The 27,609-nt window shown below is 49.7% G+C and overlaps 1 long non-coding RNA gene across 1 annotated transcript; it reads right to left on the bottom strand.

Annotated features, from left to right (window-relative positions):
* Positions 1–257: 257 nt before the first annotated feature.
* On the bottom strand, positions 258–26,012 carry LOC143492152 (uncharacterized). The gene is made up of 3 exons (XR_013125250.1): positions 25,748–26,012; positions 25,374–25,441; positions 258–2,541 (listed from the first exon to the last, which is right to left on the bottom strand). It is a non-coding gene; the product is annotated as an uncharacterized LOC143492152 (long non-coding RNA).
* Positions 26,013–27,609: the final 1,597 nt, after the last annotated feature.

Genomic DNA, 27,609 nt, shown 5'->3' with positions numbered 1-27,609 from the left:
CGATACAGCATCAAGGTGCAGGTCAGTGCCGCTAAAGCAATCAACAGCTACAGCATCAGTGTGCAGTTCAGTGGCCCCAACACACCATCAACAGCTACAGCATCAGTGCGCATGTCAGTGGCCCCAACACGCCATCAACAGCTACAGTATCAGTGTGAATGTCAGTGGCCCCAACAAGCCATCAACAGGCACAGCATCAGTGTGCAGTTCACTGGCCCCAACACACCATCAACAGCTACAGCATCAGTGCTGTCGTGGAAATTTCCTAATAAATGGATGAGGACTCAGACGTGGTTAAATGATTAATTTATTACAAAAATATAAATATATATAAATAGGACAAAGACAGATACAAGACAGACACAGACATGAGAGTCTCATTCAAGCATGACAACTCTGAAGACAGGGGGGCGCTCCCCCTGCTTATATACAATCTTAAACACAATTCAGCAGTTCTAACAGCAGGTTATCTTTAGCACAGCATGTTCCAAAACATAAGCGTCAAGCAGGCTACTTTGTCTCACATGTGTGTATCTCCTAATATGGACTTCCCTAGAGTTAGCGGAAGCAACTGATGTATCAGTTGAACACAGAGAAAGCTAAATGACCCAAGACTAGTAGCCTAGTGACTACCAGTTAACATAGTGTTCTTACCCTCAGCACTCTCCCTGACCTGGGTCACATATAGCACACATGCATAATATGAACGAAACATGGTTACACTGAATCACACTACTTCATTATTGTAGTCCTTCTGCTTAGTCAGAATGGACATGTCCAAAATCATAAAGTTCATAATGATCTCTTATAATAACTAAACATGATCTAATCAATGATAATTAGTCAATAATCAATAATTTCTCTCACACTTCCCCCCTTTGATTCTGTGTAATCATTAAAAAGGAGAGAATAAATCATTAATTTCATCATAGAATATCAACTTAAAACAGGCCCTGGAGTCAGTTAAGCTGCTCAGGGCCATCGGGCACAACCCAGCCAGTCGCCAGGTCGTCTCAGACATCTTCCTTAAACAGACGTCCCAAGGAGTCTGCTATCTCAGGCTCCTTTAAGTCGTCGTGCAAGGCCATCTGAAAATGCTGACGCATAAGGCCAGTAAGCCACGACGAACAGCAAGACATAATACAAGGCACTAAACACAACAACAGCTAAATGATTATTACAATTGGTAAAATCATAGTCAGCATCCAATGTCCCCATGGGCCTAGACATGAAGTGATCCACCCAAACCAGGTTCTTGAACCTCGGCCTTCATGTGATCAATTAAATCAGTAATATTATCATAGTAATCTGGATTGCTGAAACAACATGAAACATTGATTTTCTTACACACATCTCCTTCTTTTGTGAGGAGGAGGTCTAAAGCTAGTCTATTCTGGACCTATACTTGTCTAATTTCTTTCACTTCTTTGTTTAATAGGTCCAGGGCAGTCTCAGTACGAGAAGCCAAAGTCAGAACTTGCCATGCAAGTCCGTTGATCTTATCTATCGTAGCTGCAGTTCCTCCGCCGAGGAACACTGACCATCCCACAGCAACCGCTGGGGTAGTCCAGGGGTCTGCCAGCGTGTAACCTCTAAACTCACCAGGGATCCCCTCCAGTGAGGCCTCCCGTGGGACACGATCTGGTATGGTATAAATTGACACTGGGGGGGTAAGGAAAACTGGAGTACAACACCCTCCCCAGGCAAACTGAAAACTGACCCTTGTTGTATGATCTCTCAGGTAGAGCAGAGTAGGTTTTCTCTCTGCATGCCCACATCGTCACCCCGTCTGTTACTGGGTTCACGATGCCATGACAGGAGGTGAAACTCCATTTTGCAGAGGAGTTATTTAGTCTAATGGTGCATGTTGATTCGTCTCTGGCTGTTGCTACCAGATCAATCTGGCACTTGATGTGCTCTATCCAAAGATGGCCTTCAAGGCCCCCTCTGAGCATAGACACCACTCTCCCTCAACAGGGGTGGTGTCAAATGTCATGTTGCGAATGCCGGCTCGTGACACCTCGTCATTTGAGTCGCAGTCACTTATTTCCTATGATCCATACTTGCAACATCATCACCTACCCAATCAGGAACCTTACCACTGTGAATGATGGCATGAGACATGTTGTAGAATTGACCTGTTAACCTATCAATCTCGCATATGGGTCTGTTAATTAACATTGTAGCCATTTCATAAGTGATTGGTGTTGGTGTTCACGGCATGTGGAAAGGATGGCAAACCAGACAGGGCTGGTTTGGTTTCACTGCAGTAGCAGTGACATTGGACATTACACATGCTTTCTTTCCCTCACACCTCTCCTCCGGTGTGGGGGAGATAACAGTTGCTCCTCCTGTTGAGAAAAGCATCATGTAAAAAACAACAGCATAACATTCATTCTGGCGGCTGCTCTGGAGCTCTTTTGCAGTGGGTGTGGTGTGTCCACGTGGCTCGGCCGCTGGTCTTTACAGCTTTGTTGGTTGTTAGCAGCACGTGGATCTCTGATCAGCAGTGGATTCTCCGACACCTCTGACAGCTTTGACCTGCTCAGACAAAATAGAGACAAACTTGTGCAGGATAACATATTAATGGCTCAACGTGTGTGTGTGTGTGTGTGTGTGTGTGTGTGTGTGTGTGTGTCCCATTCCGGCGGCACTACTCCCATGTTTGGAGGCCTTCCAAACACAATCTCAAAGGCTGATAAGCCTGTGCGAGCTTGGGGCAGAGTGCTGCTCTGCCACAAAACCAGAGGCAGACATTTCAATTCTGTTTCCTGAGTTAATTTCCTTTAAAATTTTAGTTAGTTTAGCTCCTTTAGCCCTTCGTGTACGAAGGGAGTGCCATTGTCACTCGACACCCTCCTGGGTAACCCCCATAGTGGGATTATTTCCCTTAGTAGCATCTTTGCCACCGTATCTGAATTCTGCTTTGTGGTGGGGAAGGCCTCCGTCCATTTGCTAGACATACATACACACAAGCCTGTATTTCAGCAGGTGTTAGTTCAACAAGATCAATTTGCCAGTGTTGAAAGAGTTCGGTCGGCGGCAGGTGTCCGGCGGGTGCATGTTTAGGTCTGTTATATCCCTGTGGTGGGATACCAGACATTGTGTATAAAAATTTTGGGTGAGTGTGGTTATTCTTAGTGCATGCTAGTGCATGCTACTATCCCCCCTTTGCTCATTGTGACTCCTACCATGAGCAATTTCAATCAGTCCTCTCATGTAGGCTGTAGGGACACACGGCTTACCTGTCCAGACTCCCCCCATTGTTTTGCACCCCCCCTTTTGCCCATCTCTGTTTGTCTTACATTGTGGCTTGTGTTTGTATTGCTCTGGTTGTTAAGGGTGTGTCTTCTCTGTTACTGTGATCCGTTAGCATCATTTGTGTGTTTGGAGCCTGCAAAACTGTGTTGGGCTGTGGAGTCTGTGAAGGCATTGCCTTTTGCTACTGTGTCGCCTGTTCTGGTGTGTGCGGCACATTTGATGATTGCAGTTGTGAGATTAGTTGGTGCTTTATCTTTGACCTTGAGCTGGTAAGGAATGGTGAGCTCAGCTGCTTGGGCAGAATAATGTGGCAGGAGTGATATTGTTTCCAAAACCTCTTGTGTGGATAAATGTGCTTTTTTTTTTTCTGGTTCTGTAAAATTTGAAAAACAGCATGTTTGACCCGAAGTGCGAGTTGAGCGTACCCCACTATATCTCTGAATGCTACCAGTGTCCGCACCCCGGCTGCCCCGGGGTCTAGTTTTCCTGAGAAGTAGGCTACAGGCCTCTGTCTGTCACTGTGGGCTTGAGTCAAAACACTGGTCCTTTAACGTCAACACTCCCCACACACATACGAACACTGAACACGCACATCAATTCTGAACTTCTATTTCAGAACTCAAAACTCAGAAACTCAGAACTTTTTTCTGTTTTCTCAGAACAAATCTCTGTTTGTTGTGTCAGAATTTCAATACATACTACGTCATGACCTAGGAAGTGCACTTTTTGTCAGCAATATTGCAATTTTGCTTAGAAACCTTGTGGCCTTCCCTTGCTAGGTGATGTAGCAATGCCACTATGGCCCTCTTTGCATACTTCTCATGTGTTTACACAGAGTATCAGAACATCTACGTAGTGCAACAGTGCAATGCCCTCTGGAAGTTTCAGAGAGGCCAGACTGTTTCGCAGCGCTGCATTGTAAATGGTGGGTGCTGTGTAAGTTTTTTTTTTTTTCAACTTCGAAGGAAAACGCAAACCAGTACTGGCTATCTGGATGCACTGAAAACTGCAATTGCTAGGACCACTACACTGAACCACTGGCTATCTGGGGGAATCTGGGAAAGAATATTGTGAGGACTTGGCACTTTTGGGGCTCTAACGTGTACTGCTGCATTGACAGCCAGCAAATCCTGCACAAATCGCCATTCTTCCCATCCTGGTCCTGGTTTCTTAACTGGAAAAATTGGAATGCGCACGGGTGAGTTAGGGCACAGTACGATCACTCCAGCTTGCCTAAGTGATTGGAAAAACTGGCCTAATTTCCTTTGAGCGCCTCAAGCTTCAAAGGGTATTGATGTTGTCTTGGCCTATAGTCAAATTTTGGGGTGATGTGTATGGGCTCACACCCCCTGCATGAGCCCCAACATCGCTCTTACCTTGTGCCCATAATGCTGCAGGAACAGTTCTGAGTTCCTCTTCCTCTCATTTTTTTTTTCTGAGAGGGTAAGGGAGGCGGCTAAAAAAATATCAAGGGGGTTAATCAGTTCCACTCCCTGCCTGCAGGGGAGCCAGCACGGCGCCGGCTGCATCCACGCCCTCCTGCTAGGGCTAAACATGGTGTTCCTGCCAGGAACTCTCTCCCAATCGGTAATGTCAGACATCTCTGTCATCCATTCACCGATGTCCTGCCATTGAGGCTCCTCGCACACGTTTGCTAGTGACACGTGTGGTTTAGATCGAGGAAATGAGAACAGGTCTTCCTGTTCTAATGTGGTTTGCACCATTGCCGCAGCCCACACGCAATCCCACACAATAGCAGTGACAACCAAGCAATCATGTTTTCCAACATCAAATTTATCCTCAAAACCTCTATCGGGGCCCTCACTCACATGCAGCGTGCAGTGCAGTGACCCCTACGGTCTCAACATCAAATCACCTGGCAACATACTACACACTTCACACATGAAGTGCTCCCAACACTCTCCTCCTGCACTCTGCAGCTCATAAGCAGACAGTGGAACTCCTGCTGATAACTGAACCCCAACACAGCTAACTCCCACTCCATAAACAACCCCTCAGGCCTGCTACTCAGGCTCAATTTACACATTAAATCACAACCCATAACATACATTTAGCAGTTAAGATTAAAAATTCATGTTCAAATGTATTATTTCATTTACATCGGAGAGGCTCTTTTTTTTTTTCTTTGAATGGGTGGCACCACTATAAACCTAAATCTTTTATTTTAGTGCCGTTTACAGTCAGTGTTATTTTAGGCAGGCCCTGCGGACCTACACTAATCTTCTGCAAGCATTGATAAATTAAATGATAATTTAAACCAGTTACTTTCCTTTTTGTCGTCTTCCAGTGGTCCTGTACCGTCCAGCCTCTCCGCTGCCCGTCAATCTCTGAAAGTTCTGTTTCTCTGCTCAGCATTTTCTTCATTATCAGGAAAATATCTTGCAAAGTGTCCTAGTTTTCCACAGTTGTAACATTCACCACCTCTCCTCTGGGGTAACTCTCTCGTCCCCATCCACCTCGTCTTCTTCCTCTGCCTCTGACGCGGCCCCTCCCGCGTTCTCTGGGAGTTCTCTGCACCATGGTCTCAGCTTGCTTCTGGATTTTCTTGTTCACTCTCCATGCCAGCTGTGCCTCGTGATGCTTGGCATGATCTTCTATGGTTTTCAGGGTGGCGTTGTTGTACCCAATGCACTGGGCTCTGATGAGGTCATTGATGTCTTTTCTCATGCTTACCAGGAAGCTGTTTCTCAGGTGGGCTTCCCATGGGCTGGCCTCCGCCGGCCTCCGCTCGTTGTGCTGGTGCTACAAGACCGCTGTGGTCAGTGTGAACTCTGGTCAGTCTCACGAGGAAGTCGCTGACAGGTTCTCCGTCTTCTTGTTTACATGCAGCTATTTTGGACATGCTGATAGTGGCTGGGTGTGCAGCTTCCAGCCTTGCGACCAGGCGTCCTACAATCTCTCTGTAGGGCCTGTTTGGATCCTCCTGTCCAGCTGCTGTTCCCACTCAGTGTTGTGGAGTCGGACGTCATCGGACGTCTCCCGGTGTCCGGTCTCGGTCTATCTTGTTTGACTGGATGACAAGACTGAACAAAATCTGTTAGTTCTTCGCCGGAGCGCTTACCTCCCATCTCTGTCGGTTTACCCAGGCCCACCGCCGCCTTCATGATGTCATCTCCTGTCCAGTGACGGTGGACCATGATGTCTCCTTCAGGGCCTGTGACCTCGACCATTGGGAAGGTCGTTGCGCACCCTGGGGTGGTCAGTTCAAGCATCACCTGACCCTTTCTTTCTGTGGCACGGCTTCTTGTGTGTGCTGCCACGGGTGAAGCTGGCGGCGGGGGTGGTGGTGGCGTTGGGGAGGTGGCGCTTCCCATCGTCCGGCTGGCGCATTCCATCGCCTGGCGGACGTCATCATACGGGACTAGTGGCCCTGGGTGCAGCGGCAGCTGTTGGGCTGGTGGGAGTGAGGGAGGCAGAGGTTGTGGTTGTGATACCTGATGGGAACTGATGGCACTGGAGCTCGCAGTGCAAGTGTGGCAGACAGAGTTTGCTGTCGTGGTGGCGCCAGAGCTGGTGGCGCTGGAACTGGCGGTGGAGGTGCGGGAGGCAGGGGTAGCGGCTGTGGGTGCATCTGAGCGTGGCGCAATTGCTGAGCCGGGTTGGCTGGCGCAGATCTCGGTGGGGCAGCGTCGAGGTCTGGTCGGCTACAACAACACACTGAGAGACTTTGTTAGTACACTTTTTTTAATCCCTACCTGTCGTGCTTGCCTTTTCTCGGCTTCTTCAAGCCAACATTTAGCTTTTTCTTCCATATCTGCTTTATGTTTAACAAAATACTTGCGAGTTTTTCTCTATCTGCGACCTTGGGCTCTGTTTTTATTCTCTCAACTAGTCGGCGCAGATAGTCTACACTCAATGTTCCCTTTGAACCAAACCCATAATGCTAAAAAAACCCACATGTCGAGTTACATCTTCTAAATAATCTCTGGTCATTTGGTAATTTACACTTATAATTATTATTATTATTATTATGCTATGAGCCTCCGATGCTTTACTCTTATTATGTATTCTACCCAAATGATGTTTACCCATAATTCTAGATAATCCCAGAGATGACCCTTCACACTTTTTTTTTTTTTTTTGTGAGGGGTCCAAAAAAAAAAATCCCAAATCAATTAAACACGTCAGAAAAAGTCCTCAAAATTTAGATCCGCTACTGCATACCAACGTAACAAACAGTTCCACCCGCCCCTATCGGATATCTCTGCCGCTCCGGAGCTAGCCAACACCGTATTACGTCTAATCAGTGCGCTTCTGCCCAGCTGGATCTCTGGCCAGACTGACGGGCGCTAGGCTAAGTCCTATCTCGCGTGGGCGATATCGCAGTATCCCCACCTTATAGACTTTATATTCTCAGGCGATACCTCTCTGTATCCCTGTAGGCGATACCTCTCTGTATCCCTGTAGGCGATATCTCACTATATCCCTATCGTATAAACAGAGATCATCCGGCGGGCAGACACTGGCGGATATTTAACACTTAAAAACAAAAAAATTCCTAGAATTTTATAAACTGAAAATTCCCACTCACTGCGGTTTGTTAGATCGGGCGGAGAACACCACCGGAGACTGGCGGTGACATCACTCCCTGGATAAGTACTTTCCCTTTGCTCGTGGGGTTCCCACTTTGCCCAGCCCAGCCAGGGATCTCATCCCCCGGGGAGCGTCCTCGAAGATCAGTCACCGCCTTTCCGGGGTGCCTCTCGCCGATCCTGTTCGTGACGCCAAATTGTCGTGGAAATTTCCTAATAAATGGATGAGGACTCAGACGTGGTTAAATGATTAATTTATTACAAAAATATAAATATATATAAATAGGACAAAGACAGATACAAGACAGACACAGACATGAGAGTCTCATTCAAGCATGACAACTCTGAAGACAGGGGGGCGCTCCCCCTGCTTATATACAATCTTAAACACAATTCAGCAGTTCTAACAGCAGGTTATCTTTAGCACAGCATGTTCCAAAACATAAGCGTCCAGCAGGCTACTTTGTCTCACATGTGTGTATCTCCTAATATGGACTTCCCTAGAGTTAGTGGAAGCAACTGGTGTATCAGTTGAACACAGAGAAAGCTAAATGACCCAAGACTAGTAGCCTAGTGACTACCAGTTAACAGAGTGTTCTTACCCTCAGCACTCTCCCTGACCTGGGTCACATATAGCACACATGCATAATATGAACGAAACATGGTTACACTGAATCACACTACTTCATTATTGTAGTCCTTCTGCTTAGTCAGAATGGACATGTCCAAAATCATAAAGTTCATAATGATCTCTTATAATAACTAAACATGATCTAATCAATGATAATTAGTCAATAATCAATAATTTCTCTCACAGTGCGCATGTCAGTGGCCCCAACAAGCCATCAACAGCTACAGTATCAGTGTGCATGTCAGTGGCCCCAACACAACAGCTACAGCATCAGGGTGCAGTTCAGTGGCCCCAACACACCATCAACAGCTACAGCATCAGTGCGCATGTCAGTGGCCCCAACTCACCATCAACAGGCACAGCATCAGTGTGCAGGTTACTGGCCCCAACACACCCTCAATCGATACAGCATCAAGGTGCAGGTCAGAGCCGCTAAAACAATCAACAGCTACAGCATCAGTGTGCAGTTCAGTGGCCCCAACACACCATCAACAGCTACAGCATCAATGCGCATGTCAGTGGCCCCAACAAGCCATCAACAGCTACAGTATCAGTGTGCATGTCAGTGGCCCCAACACACCATCAACAGCTACAGCATCAGTGCGCATGTCAGTGGCCCCAACACGCCATCAACAGCTACAGTATCAGTGTGAATGTCAGTGGCCCCAACAAGCCATCAACAGGCACAGCATCAGTGTGCAGTTCACTGGCCCCAACACACCATCAACAGCTACAGCATCAGTGCGCATGTCAGTGGCCCCAACAAGCCATCAACAGCTACAGTATCAGTGTGCATGTCAGTGGCCCCAACACAACAGCTACAGCATCAGGGTGCAGTTCAGTGGCCCCAACACACCATCAACAGCTACAGCATCAGTGCGCATGTCAGTGGCCCCAACTCACCATCAACAGGCACAGCATCAGTGTGCAGGTTACTGGCCCCAACACACCCTCAATCGATACAGCATCAAGGTGCAAGTCAGAGCCGCTAAAACAATCAACAGCTACAGCATCAGTGTGCAGTTCAGTGGCCCCAACACACCATCAACAGCTACAGCATCAATGCGCATGTCGGAGGCCCCAACACGCCATCAACAGGCACAGCATCAGTGTGCAGGTCACTGGCCCCAACACACCCTCAATAGATACAGCATCAAGGTGCAGGTCAGTGCCGATAAAGCAATCAACAGCTACAGCATCAGTATGCAGTTCAGTGGCCCCAACACTCCATCAACAGCTACAGCATCAGTGCACATGTCAGTGGCCCCAACACGCCATCAACAACTACAGTATCAGTGTGAATGTCAGTGGCCCCAACAAGCCATCAACAGCTACAGTATCAGTGTGCATGTCAGTGGCCCCAACACACCATCAACAGCTACAGCATCAGTGCGCATGTCAGTGGCCCCAACACGCCATCAACAGGCACAGTATCAGTGTGCAGGTCACTGGCCCCAACACATCCTCTATGGATACAGCATCAAGGTGCAGGTCAGTGCCGCTAAAGCAATCAACAGCTACAGCATCAGTGTGCAGTTCAGTGGCCCCAACACACCCTCAACAGCTACAGCATCAGTGCACATGTCAGTGGGCCAACACGCCATCAACAGCTACAGTATCAGTGTGAATGTCAGTGGCCCCAACAAGCCATCAACAGGCACAGCATCAGTGTGCAGTTCACTGGCCCCAACACACCAACAGCCACAGCATCAGTGCGCATGTCAGAGGCCCCAACACGCCATCAACAGGCACAGCATCAGTGTGCAGGTCACAGGCCCCAACACACCCTCAATCGATACAGCATCAAGGTGCAGGTCAGTGGCCCCAACACGCCATCAACAGGCACAGCATCAGTGTGCAGGTCACTGGCCCCAACACATCCTCTATGGATACAGCATCAAGGTGCAGGTCAGTGCCGCTAAAGCAATCAACAGCTACAGCATCAGTGTGCAGTTCAGTGGCCCCAACACACCCTCAACAGCTACAGCATCAGTGCACATGTCAGTGGGCCAACACGCCATCAACAGCTACAGTATCAGTGTGAATGTCAGTGGCCCCAACAAGCCATCAACAGGCACAGCATCAGTGTGCAGTTCACTGGCCCCAACACACCAACAGCCACAGCATCAGTGCGCATGTCAGAGGCCCCAACACGCCATCAACAGCTACAGCATCAGTGTGCAGTTCAGTGGCCCCAACACACCATCAACAGCTACAGTATCAGTGTGAATGTCAGTGGCCCCAACAAGCCATCAACAGGCACAGCATCAGTGTGCAGTTCACTAGCCCAAACACACCATCAACAGCCACAGCATCAGTGCGCATGTCAGTGGCCCCAACAAGCCATCAACAGCTACAGTATCAGTGTGCAGTTCAGTGGCCCCAACACACCATCAACAGCTACAGCATAAATTCGCATGTCAGTGGCCCCAACAAGCCATCAACAGCTACAGTATCAGTGTGCATGTCAGTGGCCCCAACACACCATCAACAGCTACAGCATCAGTGCGCATGTCAGTGGCCCCAACATGCCATCAACAGCTACAGTATCAGTGTGAATGTCAGTGGCCCCAACAAGCCATCAACAGGCAGAGCATTAGTGTGCAGTTCACTGGCCCCAACACACCATCAACAGCTACAGCATCAGTGCGCATGTCAGTGGCCCCAACAAGCCATCAACAGCTACAGTATCAGTGTGCATGTCAGTGGCCCCAACACAACAGCTACAGCATCAGGGTGCAGTTCAGTGGCCCCAACAACCCATCAAAAGCTACAGCATCAGTGTGCAGGTTACTGGCCCCAACACACCCTCAATCGATACAGCATCAATGCGCATGTCAGTGGCCCCAACAAGCCATCAACAGCTACAGTATTAGTGTGCATGTCAGTGGCCCCAACACACCATCAACAGCTACAGCATCAGTGCGCATGTCAGTGGCCCCAACATGCCATCAACAGCTACAGTATCAGTGTGAATGTCAGTGGCCCCAACAAGCCATCAACAGGCAGAGCATCAGTGTGCAGTTCACTGGCCCCAACACACCATCAACAGCTACAGCATCAGTGCGCATGTCAGTGGCCCCAACAAGCCATCAACAGCTACAGTATCAGTGTGCATGTCAGTGGCCCCAACAAGCCATCAACAGGCAGAGCATCAGGGTGCAGTTCAGTGGCCCCAACAACCCATCAAAAGCTACAGCATCAGTGTGCAGGTTACTGGCCCCAACACACCCTCAATCGATACAGCATCAATGCGCATGTCAGTGGCCCCAACAAGCCATCAACAGCTACAGTATCAGTGTGCATGTCAGTGGCCCCAACACACCATCAACAGCTACAGCATCAGTGCGCATGTCAGTGGCCCCAACATGCCATCAACAGCTACAGTATCAGTGTGAATGTCAGTGGCCCCAACAAGCCATCAACAGGCACAGCATCAGTGTGCAGTTCACTGGCCCCAACACACCATCAACAGCTACAGCATCAGTGCGCATGTCAGTGGCCCCAACAAGCCATCAACAGCTACAGCATCAGGGTGCAGTTCAGTGGCCCCAACGCATCATTAACAGCTACAGCATCAGTGCGCATGTCAAAGGCCCCAACACGCTATCAACAGGCACCGCATCAGTGTGCAGGTCACTGGCCCCAACACACCCTCAATAGATACAGCATCAAGGTGCAGGTCAGTGCCGCTAAAGCAATCAACAACTACAGCATCAGTGTGCAGTTCAGTGGCCCCAACACGCCATCAACAGCTACAGTATCAGTGCACATGTCAGTGGCCCCAACACGCCATCAACAACTACAGTATCAGTGTGAATGTCAGTGGCCCCAACAAGCCATCAACAGCTACAGTATCAGTGTGCATGTCAGTGGCCCCAACACAACAGCTACAGCATCAGTGTGCAGGTTACTGGCCCCAACACACCCTCAATCGATACAGCATCAAGGTGCAGGTCAGTGCCGCTAAAACAATCAACAGCTACAGCATCAGTGTGCAGTTCAGTGGCCCCAACACACCATCAACAGCTACAGCATCAGTGCACATGTCAGTGGCCCGAACACGCCATCAACAGCTACAGTATCAGTGTGAATGTCAGTGGCCCCAACAAGCCATCAACAGGCACAGCATCAGTGTGCAGTTCACTGGCCCCAACACACCATCAACAGCTACAGCATCAGTGCGCATGTCAGTGGCCCCAACAAGCCATCAACAGCTACAGCATCAGGGTGCAGTTCAGTGGCCCCAACGCATCATTAACAGCTACAGCATCAGTGCGCATGTCAAAGGCCCCAACACGCTATCAACAGGCACCGCATCAGTGTGCAGGTCACTGGCCCCAACACACCCTCAATAGATACAGCATCAAGGTGCAGGTCAGTGCCGCTAAAGCAATCAACAACTACAGCATCAGTGTGCAGTTCAGTGGCCCCAACACGCCATCAACAGCTACAGTATCAGTGCACATGTCAGTGGCCCCAACACGCCATCAACAACTACAGTATCAGTGTGAATGTCAGTGGCCCCAACAAGCCATCAACAGCTACAGTATCAGTGTGCATGTCAGTGGCCCCAACAAGCCATCAACAGGCAGAGCATTAGTGTGCAGTTCACTGGCCCCAACAACCCATCAAAAGCTACAGCATCAGTGTGCAGTTCAGTGGCCCCAACACGCCATCAACAGCTACAGCATCAGTGCGCATGTCAGTGGCCCCAACATGCCATCAACAGCTACAGTATCAGTGTGAATGTCAGTGGCCCCAACAAGCCATCAACAGGCAGAGCATCAGTGTGCAGTTCACTGGCCCCAACACACCATCAACAGCTACAGCATCAGTGCGCATGTCAGTGGCCCCAACAAGCCATCAACAGCTACAGTATCAGTGTGCATGTCAGTGGCCCCAACACAACAGCTACAGCATCAGGGTGCAGTTCTGTGGCCCCAACAACCCATCAAAAGCTACAGCATCAGTGTGCAGGTTACTGGCCCCAACACACCCTCAATCGATACAGCATCAAGGTGCAGGTCAGTGCCGCTAAAACAATCAACAGCTACAGCATCAGTGTGCAGTTCAGTGGCCCCAACACACCATCAACAGCTACAGCATCAGTGCACATGTCAGTGGCCCGAACACGCCATCAACAGCTACAGTATCAGTGTGAATGTCAGTGGCCCCAACAAGCCATCAACAGGCACAGCATCAGTGTGCAGTTCACTGGCCCCAACACACCATCAACAGCTACAGCATCAGTGCGCATGTCAGTGGCCCCAACAAGCCATCAACAGCTACAGCATCAGGGTGCAGTTCAGTGGCCCCAACGCATCATTAACAGCTACAGCATCAGTGCGCATGTCAAAGGCCCCAACACGCTATCAACAGGCACCGCATCAGTGTGCAGGTCACTGGCCCCAACACACCCTCAATCGATACAGCATCAAGGTGCAGGTCAGTGCCGCTAAAGCAATCAACAACTACAGCATCAGTGTGCAGTTCAGTGGCCCCAACACGCCATCAACAGCTACAGTATCAGTGCACATGTCAGTGGCCCCAACACGCCATCAACAACTACAGTATCAGTGTGAATGTCAGTGGCCCCAACAAGCCATCAACAGCTACAGTATCAGTGTGCATGTCAGTGGCCCCAACAAGCCATCAACAGGCACAGCATCAGTGTGCAGTTCAGTGGCCCCAACACACCATCAACAGCTACAGCATCAGTGCGCATGTCAGTGGCCCCAACAAGCCATCAACAGGCACAGCATCAGTGTGCAGGTTACTGGCCCCAACACACCCTCAATCGATACAGCATCAAGGTGCAGGTCAGAGCCGCTAAAACAATCAACAGCTACAGCATCAGTGTGCAGTTCAGTGGCCCCAACACACCATCAACAGCTACAGCATCAATGCGCATGTCAGTGGCCCCAACAAGCCATCAACAGCTACAGTATCAGTGTGCATGTCAGTGGCCCCAACACAACATCAACAGCTACAGCATCAGTGCGCATGTCAGTGGCCCCAACAAGCCATCAACAGCTACAGTATCAGTGTGCATGTCAGTGGCCCCAACACAACATCAACAGCTACAGCATCAGGGTGCAGTTCAGTGGACCCAACACATCAATAACAGCTACAGCATCAGTGCGCATGTCAGAGGCCCCAACTCACCATCAACAGGCACAGCATCAGTGTGCAGGTTACTGGCCCCAACACACCCTGAATCGATACAGCATCAATTTGCAGGTCAGTGCTGCTAAAACAATCAACAGCTACAGCATCAGTGTGCAGTTCAGTGGCCCCAACACACAAATCAACAACTACAGCATCAGTGCGCATATCAGTGGCCCCAACAAGCCATCAACAGGCACAGTATCAGTGTGCAAGTCAATGGCCCCAACACACCCTCAATCACTACAACATCAAGATGCAATTCAGTGGCCCCAACACATCATTAACAGCTACAGCATCAGTGCGCATGTCAGAGGCCCCAACACGCCATCAACAGGCACAGCATCAGTATGCAGGTCACTGGCCCCAACACACCCTCAATCGATACAGCATCAAGGTGCAGGTCAGTGCCGCTAACAGCTACAGCATCAGTGTGCAGTTCAGTGGCCCCAACACACCATCAACAGCTACAGTATCAGTGTGCAGGTCACTGGCCCCAACACACCCTCAATACAGCATCAAGGTGCAGGTCAGTGCCGCTAAAACAATCAACAGCTACAGCATCAGTGTGCAGTTCAGTGGCCCCAACACACCATCAACAGCTACAGCATCAGTGCACGTCAGTGGCCCCAACACGCCATCAACAGCTACAGTATCAGTGTGAATGTCAGTGGCCCCAAAAAGCCATCAACAGGCAGAGCATCAGTGTGCAGTTCACTGGCCCCAACACACCATCAACAGCTACAGCTTCAGTGCGCATGTCAGTGGCCCCAACAAGCCATCAACAGCTACAGTATCAGTGTGAATGTCAGTGGCCCCAAAAAGCCATCAACAGGCACAGCATCAGTGTGCAGTTCACTGGCCCCAACACACCATCAACAGCTACAGCTTCAGTGCGCATGTCAGTGGCCCCAACAAGCCATCAACAGCTACAGTATCAGTGTGCATGTCAGTGGCCACAACATCAACAGCTACAGCATCAGGGTGCAGTTCAGTGGCCCCAACACATCATTAACAGCTACAGCATCAGTGCGCATGTAAGAGGCCCCAACACGCCATCAACAGGCACAGCATCAGTGTGCAGGTCACTGGCCCCAACACACCCTCAATCGATACAGCATCAAGGTGCAGGTCAGTGCCGCTACAACAATCAACAGCTACAGCATCAGTGTGCAGTTCAGTGGCCCCAACACGCCATCAACAGCTACAGTATCAGTGTGAATGTCAGTGGCCCCAACAAGCCATCAACAGGCACAGCATCAGTGTGCAGTTCACTGGCCCCAAAACACCATCAACAGCTACAGCATCAGTGCGCATGTCAGTGGCCCCAACACAACAGCTACAGCATCAGGGTGCAATTCAGTGGCCCCAACACATCATTAACACCTACAGCATCAGTGCGCATGTCAGAGGCCCCAACACGCCATCAACAGGCACAGCATCAGTGTGCAGTTCACTGGCCCCAACACACCATCAACAGCTACAGCATCAGTGCGCATGTCAGTGGCCCCAACACGCCATCAACAGGCACAGCGTCAGTATGCAGGTCACTGGCCCCAACACACCCTCAATCGATACAGCATCAAGGTGCAGGCGAGTGCCGCTAAAACAATCAACAGCTACAGCATCAGTGTGCAGTTCACTGGCCCCAACACACCATCAACAGCTACAGCATCAGTGCGCATGTCAGTGGCCCCAACAAGCCATCAACAGCTACAGTATCAGTGTGCATGTCAGTGGCCCCAACACAACATCAACAGCTACAGCATCAGGGTGCAGTTCAGTGGACCCAACACATCAATAACAGCTACAGCATCAGTGCGCATGTCAGAGGCCCCAACTCACCATCAACAGGCACAGCATCAGTGTGCAGGTTACTGGCCCCAACACACCCTGAATCGATACAGCATCAATTTGCAGGTCAGTGCTGCTAAAACAATCAACAGCTACAGCATCAGTGTGCATTTCAGTGGCCCCAACACACAAATCAACAACTACAGCATCAGTCCGCATATCAGTGGCCCCAACAAGCCATCAACAGGCACAGCATCAGTGTGCAAGTCAATGGCCCCAACACACCCTCAATCACTACAACATCAAGATGCAATTCAGTGGCCCCAACACATCATTAACAGCTACAGCATCAGTGCGCATGTCAGAGGCCCCAACACGCCATCAACAGGCACAGCATCAGTATGCAGGTCACTGGCCCCAACACACCCTCAATCGATACAGCATCAAGGTGCAGGTCAGTGCCGCTAACAGCTACAGTATCAGTGTGCAGGTCACTGGCCCCAACACACCCTCAATACAGCATCAAGGTGCAGGTCAGTGCCGCTAAAACAATCAACAGCTACAGCATCAGTGTGCAGTTCAGTGGCCCCAACACACCATCAACAGCTACAGCATCAGTGCACATGTCAGTGGCCCCAACACGCCATCAACAGCTACAGTATCAGTGTGAATGTCAGTGGCCCCAAAAAGCCATCAACAGGCAGAGCATCAGTGTGCAGTTCACTGGCCCCAACACACCATCAACAGCTACAGCTTCAGTGCGCATGTCAGTGGCCCCAACAAGCCATCAACAGCTACAGTATCAGTGTGAATGTCAGTGGCCCCAAAAAGCCATCAACAGGCACAGCATCAGTGTGCAGTTCACTGGCCCCAACACACCATCAACAGCTACAGCTTCAGTGCGCATGTCAGTGGCCCCAACAAGCCATCAACAGCTACAGTATCAGTGTGCATGTCAGTGGCCCCAACACAACATCAACAGCTACAGCATCAGGGTGCAGTTCAGTGGCCCCAACACATCATTAACAGCTACAGCATCAGTGCGCATGTAAGAGGCCCCAACACGCCATCAACAGGCACAGCATCAGTGTGCAGGTCACTGGCCCCAACACACCCTCAATCGATACAGCATCAAGGTGCAGGTCAGTGCCGCTACAACAATCAACAGCTACAGCATCAGTGTGCAGTTCAGTGGCCCCAACACGCCATCAACAGCTACAGTATCAGTGTGAATGTCAGTGGCCCCAACAAGCCATCAACAGGCACAGCATCAGTGTGCAGTTCACTGGCCCCAAAACACCATCAACAGCTACAGCATCAGTGCGCATGTCAGTGGCCCCAACACAACAGCTACAGCATCAGGGTGCAATTCAGTGGCCCCAACACAACATTAACAGCTACAGCATCAGTGCGCATGTCAGAGGCCCCAACACGCCATCAACAGGCACAGCATCAGTGTGCAGTTCACTGGCCCCAACACACCATCAACAGCTACAGCATCAGTGCGCATGTCAGTGGCCCCAACACGCCATCAACAGGCACAGCGTCAGTATGCAGGTCACTGGCCCCAACACACCCTCAATCCATACAGCATCAAGGTGCAGGTCAGTGCCGCTAAAACAATCAACAGCTACAGCATCAGTGTGCAGTTCACTGGCCCCAACACACCATCAACAGCTACAGCATCAGTGCGCATGTCAGTGGCCCCAACAAGCCATCAACAGCTACAGTATCAGTGTGCATGTCAGTGGCCCCAACACAACATCAACAGCTACAGCATCAGGGTGCAGTTCAGTGGACCCAACACATCAATAACAGCTACAGCATCAGTGCGCATGTCAGAGGCCCCAACTCACCATCAACAGGCACAGCATCAGTGTGCAGGTTACTGGCCCCAACACACCCTGAATCGATACAGCATCAATTTGCAGGTCAGTGCTGCTAAAACAATCAACAGCTACAGCATCAGTGTGCAGTTCAGTGGCCCCAACACACAAATCAACAACTACAGCATCAGTGCGCATATCAGTGGCCCCAACAAGCCATCAACAGGCACAGTATCAGTGTGCAAGTCAATGGCCCCAACACACCCTCAATCACTACAACATCAAGATGCAATTCAGTGGCCCCAACACATCATTAACAGCTACAGCATCAGTGCGCATGTCAGAGGCCCCAACACGCCATCAACAGGCACAGCATCAGTATGCAGGTCACTGGCCCCAACACACCCTCAATCGATACAGCATCAAGGTGCAGGTCAGTGCCGCTAACAGCTACAGCATCAGTGTGCAGTTCAGTGGCCCCAACACACCATCAACAGCTACAGTATCAGTGTGCAGGTCACTGGCCCCAACACACCCTCAATACAGCATCAAGGTGCAGGTCAGTGCCGCTAAAACAATCAACAGCTACAGCATCAGTGTGCAGTTCAGTGGCCCCAACACACCATCAACAGCTACAGCATCAGTGCACATGTCAGTGGCCCCAACACGCCATCAACAGCTACAGTATCAGTGTGAATGTCAGTGGCCCCAAAAAGCCATCAACAGGCAGAGCATCAGTGTGCAGTTCACTGGCCCCAACACACCATCAACAGCTACAGCTTCAGTGCGCATGTCAGTGGCCCCAACAAGCCATCAACAGCTACAGTATCAGTGTGAATGTCAGTGGCCCCAAAAAGCCATCAACAGGCACAGCATCAGTGTGCAGTTCACTGGCCCCAACACACCATCAACAGCTACAGCTTCAGTGCGCATGTCAGTGGCCCCAACAAGCCATCAACAGCTACAGTATCAGTGTGCATGTCAGTGGCCACAACATCAACAGCTACAGCATCAGGGTGCAGTTCAGTGGCCCCAACACATCATTAACAGCTACAGCATCAGTGCGCATGTAAGAGGCCCCAACACGCCATCAACAGGCACAGCATCAGTGTGCAGGTCACTGGCCCCAACACACCCTCAATCGATACAGCATCAAGGTGCAGGTCAGTGCCGCTACAACAATCAACAGCTACAGCATCAGTGTGCAGTTCAGTGGCCCCAACACGCCATCAACAGCTACAGTATCAGTGTGAATGTCAGTGGCCCCAACAAGCCATCAACAGGCACAGCATCAGTGTGCAGTTCACTGGCCCCAAAACACCATCAACAGCTACAGCATCAGTGCGCATGTCAGTGGCCCCAACACAACAGCTACAGCATCAGGGTGCAATTCAGTGGCCCCAACACATCATTAACACCTACAGCATCAGTGCGCATGTCAGAGGCCCCAACACGCCATCAACAGGCACAGCATCAGTGTGCAGTTCACTGGCCCCAACACACCATCAACAGCTACAGCATCAGTGCGCATGTCAGTGGCCCCAACACGCCATCAACAGGCACAGCGTCAGTATGCAGGTCACTGGCCCCAACACACCCTCAATCGATACAGCATCAAGGTGCAGGTCAGTGCCGCTAAAACAATCAACAGCTACAGCATCAGTGTGCAGTTCACTGGCCCCAACACACCATCAACAGCTACAGCATCAGTGCGCATGTCAGTGGCCCCAACAAGCCATCAACAGCTACAGTATCAGTGTGCATGTCAGTGGCCCCAACACAACATCAACAGCTACAGCATCAGGGTGCAGTTCAGTGGACCCAACACATCAATAACAGCTACAGCATCAGTGCGCATGTCAGAGGCCCCAACTCACCATCAACAGGCACAGCATCAGTGTGCAGGTTACTGGCCCCAACACACCCTGAATCGATACAGCATCAATTTGCAGGTCAGTGCTGCTAAAACAATCAACAGCTACAGCATCAGTGTGCATTTCAGTGGCCCCAACACACAAATCAACAACTACAGCATCAGTCCGCATATCAGTGGCCCCAACAAGCCATCAACAGGCACAGCATCAGTGTGCAAGTCAATGGCCCCAACACACCCTCAATCACTACAACATCAAGATGCAATTCAGTGGCCCCAACACATCATTAACAGCTACAGCATCAGTGCGCATGTCAGAGGCCCCAACACGCCATCAACAGGCACAGCATCAGTATGCAGGTCACTGGCCCCAACACACCCTCAATCGATACAGCATCAAGGTGCAGGTCAGTGCCGCTAACAGCTACAGTATCAGTGTGCAGGTCACTGGCCCCAACACACCCTCAATACAGCATCAAGGTGCAGGTCAGTGCCGCTAAAACAATCAACAGCTACAGCATCAGTGTGCAGTTCAGTGGCCCCAACACACCATCAACAGCTACAGCATCAGTGCACATGTCAGTGGCCCCAACACGCCATCAACAGCTACAGTATCAGTGTGAATGTCAGTGGCCCCAAAAAGCCATCAACAGGCAGAGCATCAGTGTGCAGTTCACTGGCCCCAACACACCATCAACAGCTACAGCTTCAGTGCGCATGTCAGTGGCCCCAACAAGCCATCAACAGCTACAGTATCAGTGTGAATGTCAGTGGCCCCAAAAAGCCATCAACAGGCACAGCATCAGTGTGCAGTTCACTGGCCCCAACACACCATCAACAGCTACAGCTTCAGTGCGCATGTCAGTGGCCCCAACAAGCCATCAACAGCTACAGTATCAGTGTGCATGTCAGTGGCCCCAACACAACATCAACAGCTACAGCATCAGGGTGCAGTTCAGTGGCCCCAACACATCATTAACAGCTACAGCATCAGTGCGCATGTAAGAGGCCCCAACACGCCATCAACAGGCACAGCATCAGTGTGCAGGTCACTGGCCCCAACACACCCTCAATCGATACAGCATCAAGGTGCAGGTCAGTGCCGCTACAACAATCAACAGCTACAGCATCAGTGTGCAGTTCAGTGGCCCCAACACGCCATCAACAGCTACAGTATCAGTGTGAATGTCAGTGGCCCCAACAAGCCATCAACAGGCACAGCATCAGTGTGCAGTTCACTGGCCCCAAAACACCATCAACAGCTACAGCATCAGTGCGCATGTCAGTGGCCCCAACACAACAGCTACAGCATCAGGGTGCAATTCAGTGGCCCCAACACATCATTAACAGCTACAGCATCAGTGCGCATGTCAGAGGCCCCAACACGCCATCAACAGGCACAGCATCAGTGTGCAGTTCACTGGCCCCAACACACCATCAACAGCTACAGCATCAGTGCGCATGTCAGTGGCCCCAACACGCCATCAACAGGCACAGCGTCAGTATGCAGGTCACTGGCCCCAACACACCCTCAATCGATACAGCATCAAGGTGCAGGTCAGTGCCGCTAAAACAATCAACAGCTACAGCATCAGTGTGCAGTTCACTGGCCCCAACACACCATCAACAGCTACAGCATCAGTGCGCATGTCAGTGGCCCCAACAAGCCATCAACAGCTACAGTATCAGTGTGCATGTCAGTGGCCCCAACACAACATCAACAGCTACAGCATCAGGGTGCAGTTCAGTGGACCCAACACATCAATAACAGCTACAGCATCAGTGCGCATGTCAGAGGCCCCAACTCACCATCAACAGGCACAGCATCAGTGTGCAGGTTACTGGCCCCAACACACCCTGAATCGATACAGCATCAATTTGCAGGTCAGTGCTGCTAAAACAATCAACAGCTACAGCATCAGTGTGCAGTTCAGTGGCCCCAACACACAAATCAACAACTACAGCATCAGTGCGCATATCAGTGGCCCCAACAAGCCATCAACAGGCACAGCATCAGTGTGCAAGTCAATGGCCCCAACACACCCTCAATCACTACAACATCAAGATGCAATTCAGTGGCCCCAACACATCATTAACAGCTACAGCATCAGTGCGCATGTCAGAGGCCCCAACACGCCATCAACAGGCACAGCATCAGTATGCAGGTCACTGGCCCCAACACACCCTCAATCGATACAGCATCAAGGTGCAGGTCAGTGCCGCTAACAGCTACAGCATCAGTGTGCAGTTCAGTGGCCCCAACACACCATCAACAGCTACAGTATCAGTGTGCAGGTCACTGGCCCCAACACACCCTCAATACAGCATCAAGGTGCAGGTCAGTGCCGCTAAAACAATCAACAGTTACAGCATCAGTGTGCAGTTCAGTGGCCCCAACACACCATCAACAGCTACAGCATCAGTGCACATGTCAGTGGCCCCAACACGCCATCAACAGCTACAGTATCAGTGTGAATGTCAGTGGCCCCAAAAAGCCATCAACAGGCAGAGCATCAGTGTGCAGTTCACTGGCCCCAACACACCATCAACAGCTACAGCTTCAGTGCGCATGTCAGTGGCCCCAACAAGCCATCAACAGCTACAGTATCAGTGTGAATGTCAGTGGCCCCAAAAAGCCATCAACAGGCACAGCATCAGTGTGCAGTTCACTGGCCCCAACACACCATCAACAGCTACAGCTTCAGTGCGCATGTCAGTGGCCCCAACAAGCCATCAACAGCTACAGTATCAGTGTGCATGTCAGTGGCCACAACATCAACAGCTACAGCATCAGGGTGCAGTTCAGTGGCCCCAACACATCATTAACAGCTACAGCATCAGTGCGCATGTAAGAGGCCCCAACACGCCATCAACAGGCACAGCATCAGTGTGCAGGTCACTGGCCCCAACACACCCTCAATCGATACAGCATCAAGGTGCAGGTCAGTGCCGCTACAACAATCAACAGCTACAGCATCAGTGTGCAGTTCAGTGGCCCCAACACGCCATCAACAGCTACAGTATCAGTGTGAATGTCAGTGGCCCCAACAAGCCATCAACAGGCACAGCATCAGTGTGCAGTTCACTGGCCCCAAAACACCATCAACAGCTACAGCATCAGTGCGCATGTCAGTGGCCCCAACACAACAGCTACAGCATCAGGGTGCAATTCAGTGGCCCCAACACATCATTAACAGCTACAGCATCAGTGCGCATGTCAGAGGCCCCAACACGCCATCAACAGGCACAGCATCAGTGTGCAGTTCACTGGCCCCAACACACCATCAACAGCTACAGCATCAGTGCGCATGTCAGTGGCCCCAACACGCCATCAACAGGCACAGCGTCAGTATGCAGGTCACTGGCCCCAACACACCCTCAATCGATACAGCATCAAGGTGCAGGTCAGTGCCGCTAAAACAATCAACAGCTACAGCATCAGTGTGCAGTTCACTGGCCCCAACACACCATCAACAGCTACAGTATCAGTGCGCATGTCAGTGGCCCCAACAAGCCATCAACAGCTACAGTATCAGTGTGCATGTCAGTGGCCCCAACACAACATCAACAGCTACAGCATCAGGGTGCAGTTCAGTGGCCCCAACACATCAATAACAGCTACAGCATCAGTGCGCATGTCAGAGGCCCCAACTCACCATCAACAGGCACAGCATCAGTGTGCAGGTTACTAGCCCCAACACACCCTGAATCGATACAGCATCAATTTGCAGGTCAGTGCTGCTAAAACAATCAACAGCTACAGCATCAGTGTGCAGTTCAGTGGCCCCAACACACTATCAACAGCTACAGCATCAGTGCGCATGTCAGTGGCCCCAACACGCCATCAACAGGCACAGCATCAGTATGCAGGTCACTGGCCCCAACACACCCTCAATCGATACAGCATCAAGGTGCAGGTCAGTGCCGCTAAAACAATCAACAGCTACAGCATCAGTGTGCAGTTCACTGGCCCCAACACACCATCAACAGCTACAGCATCAGTGCGCATGTCAGTGGCCCCAACACGCCATCAACAGGCACAGTGTCAGTATGCAGGTCACTGGCCCCAACACACCCTCAATCGATACAGCATCAAGGTGCAGGTCAGTGCCGCTAAAACAATCAACAGCTACAGCATCAGTGTGCAGTTCACTGGCCCCAACACACCATCAACAGATACAGCATCAGTGCGCATGTCAGTGGCCCCAACACGCCATCAACAGGCACAGCATCAGTATGCAGGTCACTGGCCCCAACACACCCTCAATCGATACAGCATCAAGGTGCAGGTCAGTGCCGCTAAAACAATCAACAGCTACAGCATCAGTGTGCAGTTCACTGGCCCCAACACACCATCAACAGCTACAGCATCAGTGCGCATGTCAGTGGCCCCAACAAGCCATCAACAGCTACAGTATCAGTGTGCATGTCAGTGGCCCCAACACAACATCAACAGCTACAGCATCAGGGTGCAGTTCAGTGGCCCCAACACAACATCAACAGCTACAGCATCAGGGTGCAGTTCAGTGGCCCCAACACATCAATAACAGCTACAGCATCAGTGCGCATGTCAGAGGCCCCAACTCACCATCAACAGGCACAGCATCAGTGTGCAGGTTACTAGCCCCAACACACCCTGAATCGATACAGCATCAATTTGCAGGTCAGTGCTGCTAAAACAATCAACAGCTACAGCATCAGTGTGCAGTTCAGTGGCCCCAACACACTATCAACAGCTACAGCATCAGTGCGCATGTCAGTGGCCCCAACAAGCCATCAACAGGCACTGCATCAGTGGGCAGGTTACTGGCCCCAACACACCCTCATTCGATACAGCATCAAGGTGCATGTCAGTGGCCCCAACACAACATCAACAGCTACAGTATCAGTGTGCATGTCAGTGGCCCCAACACAACATCAACAGCTACAGCATCAGGGTGCAGTTCAGTGGCCCCAACACATCATTAACAGCTACAGCATCAGTGTGCATGTCAGTGGCCCCAACACACAAATCAACAACTACAGCATCAGTGTGCAGTTCAGTGGCCCCAACACCCAATCAACAGGCACAGCATCAGTGTGCAGGTCACTGGCCCCAACACACCCTCAATTGATACAGCATCAAGGTGCAGGTCAGTGGCCCCAACACACAAATCAACAGCTACAGCATCAGCATCAAACAATGGACGCTAGTAGTTCTGCACACAAACTTCCATAAACAAAATGAATCTGGCTAAGAGAATATCCACAAAGTAAATAGCAGCTACCTCTCTGATCGGGGAATGGGGCATTTCAAAGATGTCCTCGTCCATTGGAAAAGTCTCCTCATCATGTCCTTAGGAAGATGTTAAAACAACACTGAAATTTTTTTTTTTTTATGTGGCTTGATACAACCTAGTTAAAGATTAGCCGTTTAAGGGTAGCTATTTTAGTTAGCGCTAGCTAACATGCTAAGTTTTGCTAATCAAGGAAAACGATTTTGAACAACTTTAGCTTATATATGGTAATGAAATAGATTGGGTCCGATGGAAAAGAAACGTCTTTTTCCATCCGTGACTGCTGAAGGTGAAGTTACAACGACTGTAGCGTAGAATTCAAATGGATGGATAAGATAGTAAACTTTAGTAGCTCCCTAATTTACCGTGGCAGCGGTCGGCATGAGTTCCAGCTTCGACCTGCGTCCGCTGGCGATCTCAGACCCTCCACCTGTAAACAAGAAAAGATGAAACAGCAGCGGCCCAAACTCCAGTGGCACAAAGGACCACTGGTCGCAAACCAATGCCAAGGAAAGGCAAGGGAAACATCATTTAAAACAGATTCAACAGATTCAATATATTAATTCCAGATATTAACTCGTTGAATATATTAATATTAATTATATGATATTGATTTGTAGAAGATATTAATTGGAGTTATTAATTTGTTGAATTTTTCCAGAGCAAATGCAACAGCGTCTTGTCTCATAGGGGGGTCGGTAAACGACTGGATTTTACAGCTTGTGTTCATGGAACCTCTTTCACCTTGGTGATCTACGTTTATGTCCAAACATGTTTTTATCCGTGACTACGATATGCAGAAACGCACTTAGCAACGTAACGGGGCGAAAGGCAAATGCTAGCAAAAGAATGACTTGTTGCAGAGTAAAAACGAAAATTTCCCATAAAACATTGTATTTTTATTTAAGGCTCATTTGCTCAAATGTTTTTATTATTATATTTATTTATATAATTATTCTTTTTTATAGGACCGTTATTTAAAGCAGGGGTGTCAAACATACGGCCCGTCAGGGGGTTCAGTCTAGCCCGCGGAATAAACCTGGATTATTCAACCACAGATGGTTTAATCATCACTGAGCAGTGGCGTGCACAGACATTTTGGGGGGGCAAGTGCTCAGGGGGGAAAAGGGTGCTTTTTAGCACACGTACGTGGAACACTTCATAGTAAAAAATACACGCATATGTTGAATGAAATTTGACTTTTATTTGTAACATTCTCTAAACGTGAGTTTTCAACGGAAAAAAGTCACACCACCAACTGATAAAATCCATATCCAATATTAACTATATACAGTCAATGTTAAGTCCTTCAGATAACTTCTGTTTACCCTCCACTGTCTGCAGGCCTTGTTGCATATATTTTGGAATTATTAAATCAATATAGGCCTACAATTAAGACAATAAAAATACCTAAAAGTACGAGAAGGAGTTATAGGCTACTGAGTGTAATTACATGAATGCAGATGGCCATTTTTCACAGGTAATAATGGGGAACTTCCCGTTTCTTCTTTCACAAATGAATGTGTTAATTTATGTTGCCTAACAAAAACTATAGCCTACAGCAGAAAACGTTCAGCTTAACACATAGATTTGCAAATTCTACCTTAATTATTTATATATGGTCGTCCTCACGTTATCTATCATTGATTTGGGCTAGAGCGACTAGTTATCAGGTGACCAGTCGGCTAAAATGCTTAGTAGTTTGGTGCCGTATGAGACATTTTACTGCACCAGAAAAGGATTTCACGTTGGGCTTAGAGGGCAAGCGATACGATTTGACTTGATGTGTATGTGACCTGGCTGGTGGGGCACGGGAGAAGAAGTCTATCTGTGACCGTGCGTGCTGTGCTGAAGACGCTTCCTTCCACTCGCTGAACTGAACTGCTGCTGCAGCGCATCTGGTGTTAAAGGAAGAGAGAGGTCGGGTGTGTGCGAGGTGGTGGCGCATTTCAGGGCATTGTTTTTATTCGCTCAGGTTTTCAAAAGATCATTTCAAACCGACCTCAGTAAAATGTTAATAATCATAATATAATATTTTTTTTAAGTTTCAAAGGGCACTTTCGTTGATAAAGGGCAGAGTTGGTGGTGCTTTAGCAGACATCCACCTGATGTCTGTCTGCACGCCTATGGATGTATGAAATAATATCTGTAGTTGGATCCAAGATAAACATCTTAGTTACTTATCATGGGAAACTGTATTCTTTGAATGCTGAAGGACAGGTCTGCC

The sequence above is a fragment of the Brachyhypopomus gauderio genome, chromosome 2 (genome assembly GCF_052324685.1).
Source record: "Brachyhypopomus gauderio isolate BG-103 chromosome 2, BGAUD_0.2, whole genome shotgun sequence".
NCBI classification, from domain to species: domain Eukaryota; kingdom Metazoa; phylum Chordata; class Actinopteri; order Gymnotiformes; family Hypopomidae; genus Brachyhypopomus; species Brachyhypopomus gauderio.
This window is presented reverse-complemented; position numbering and strand designations above follow the sequence as displayed.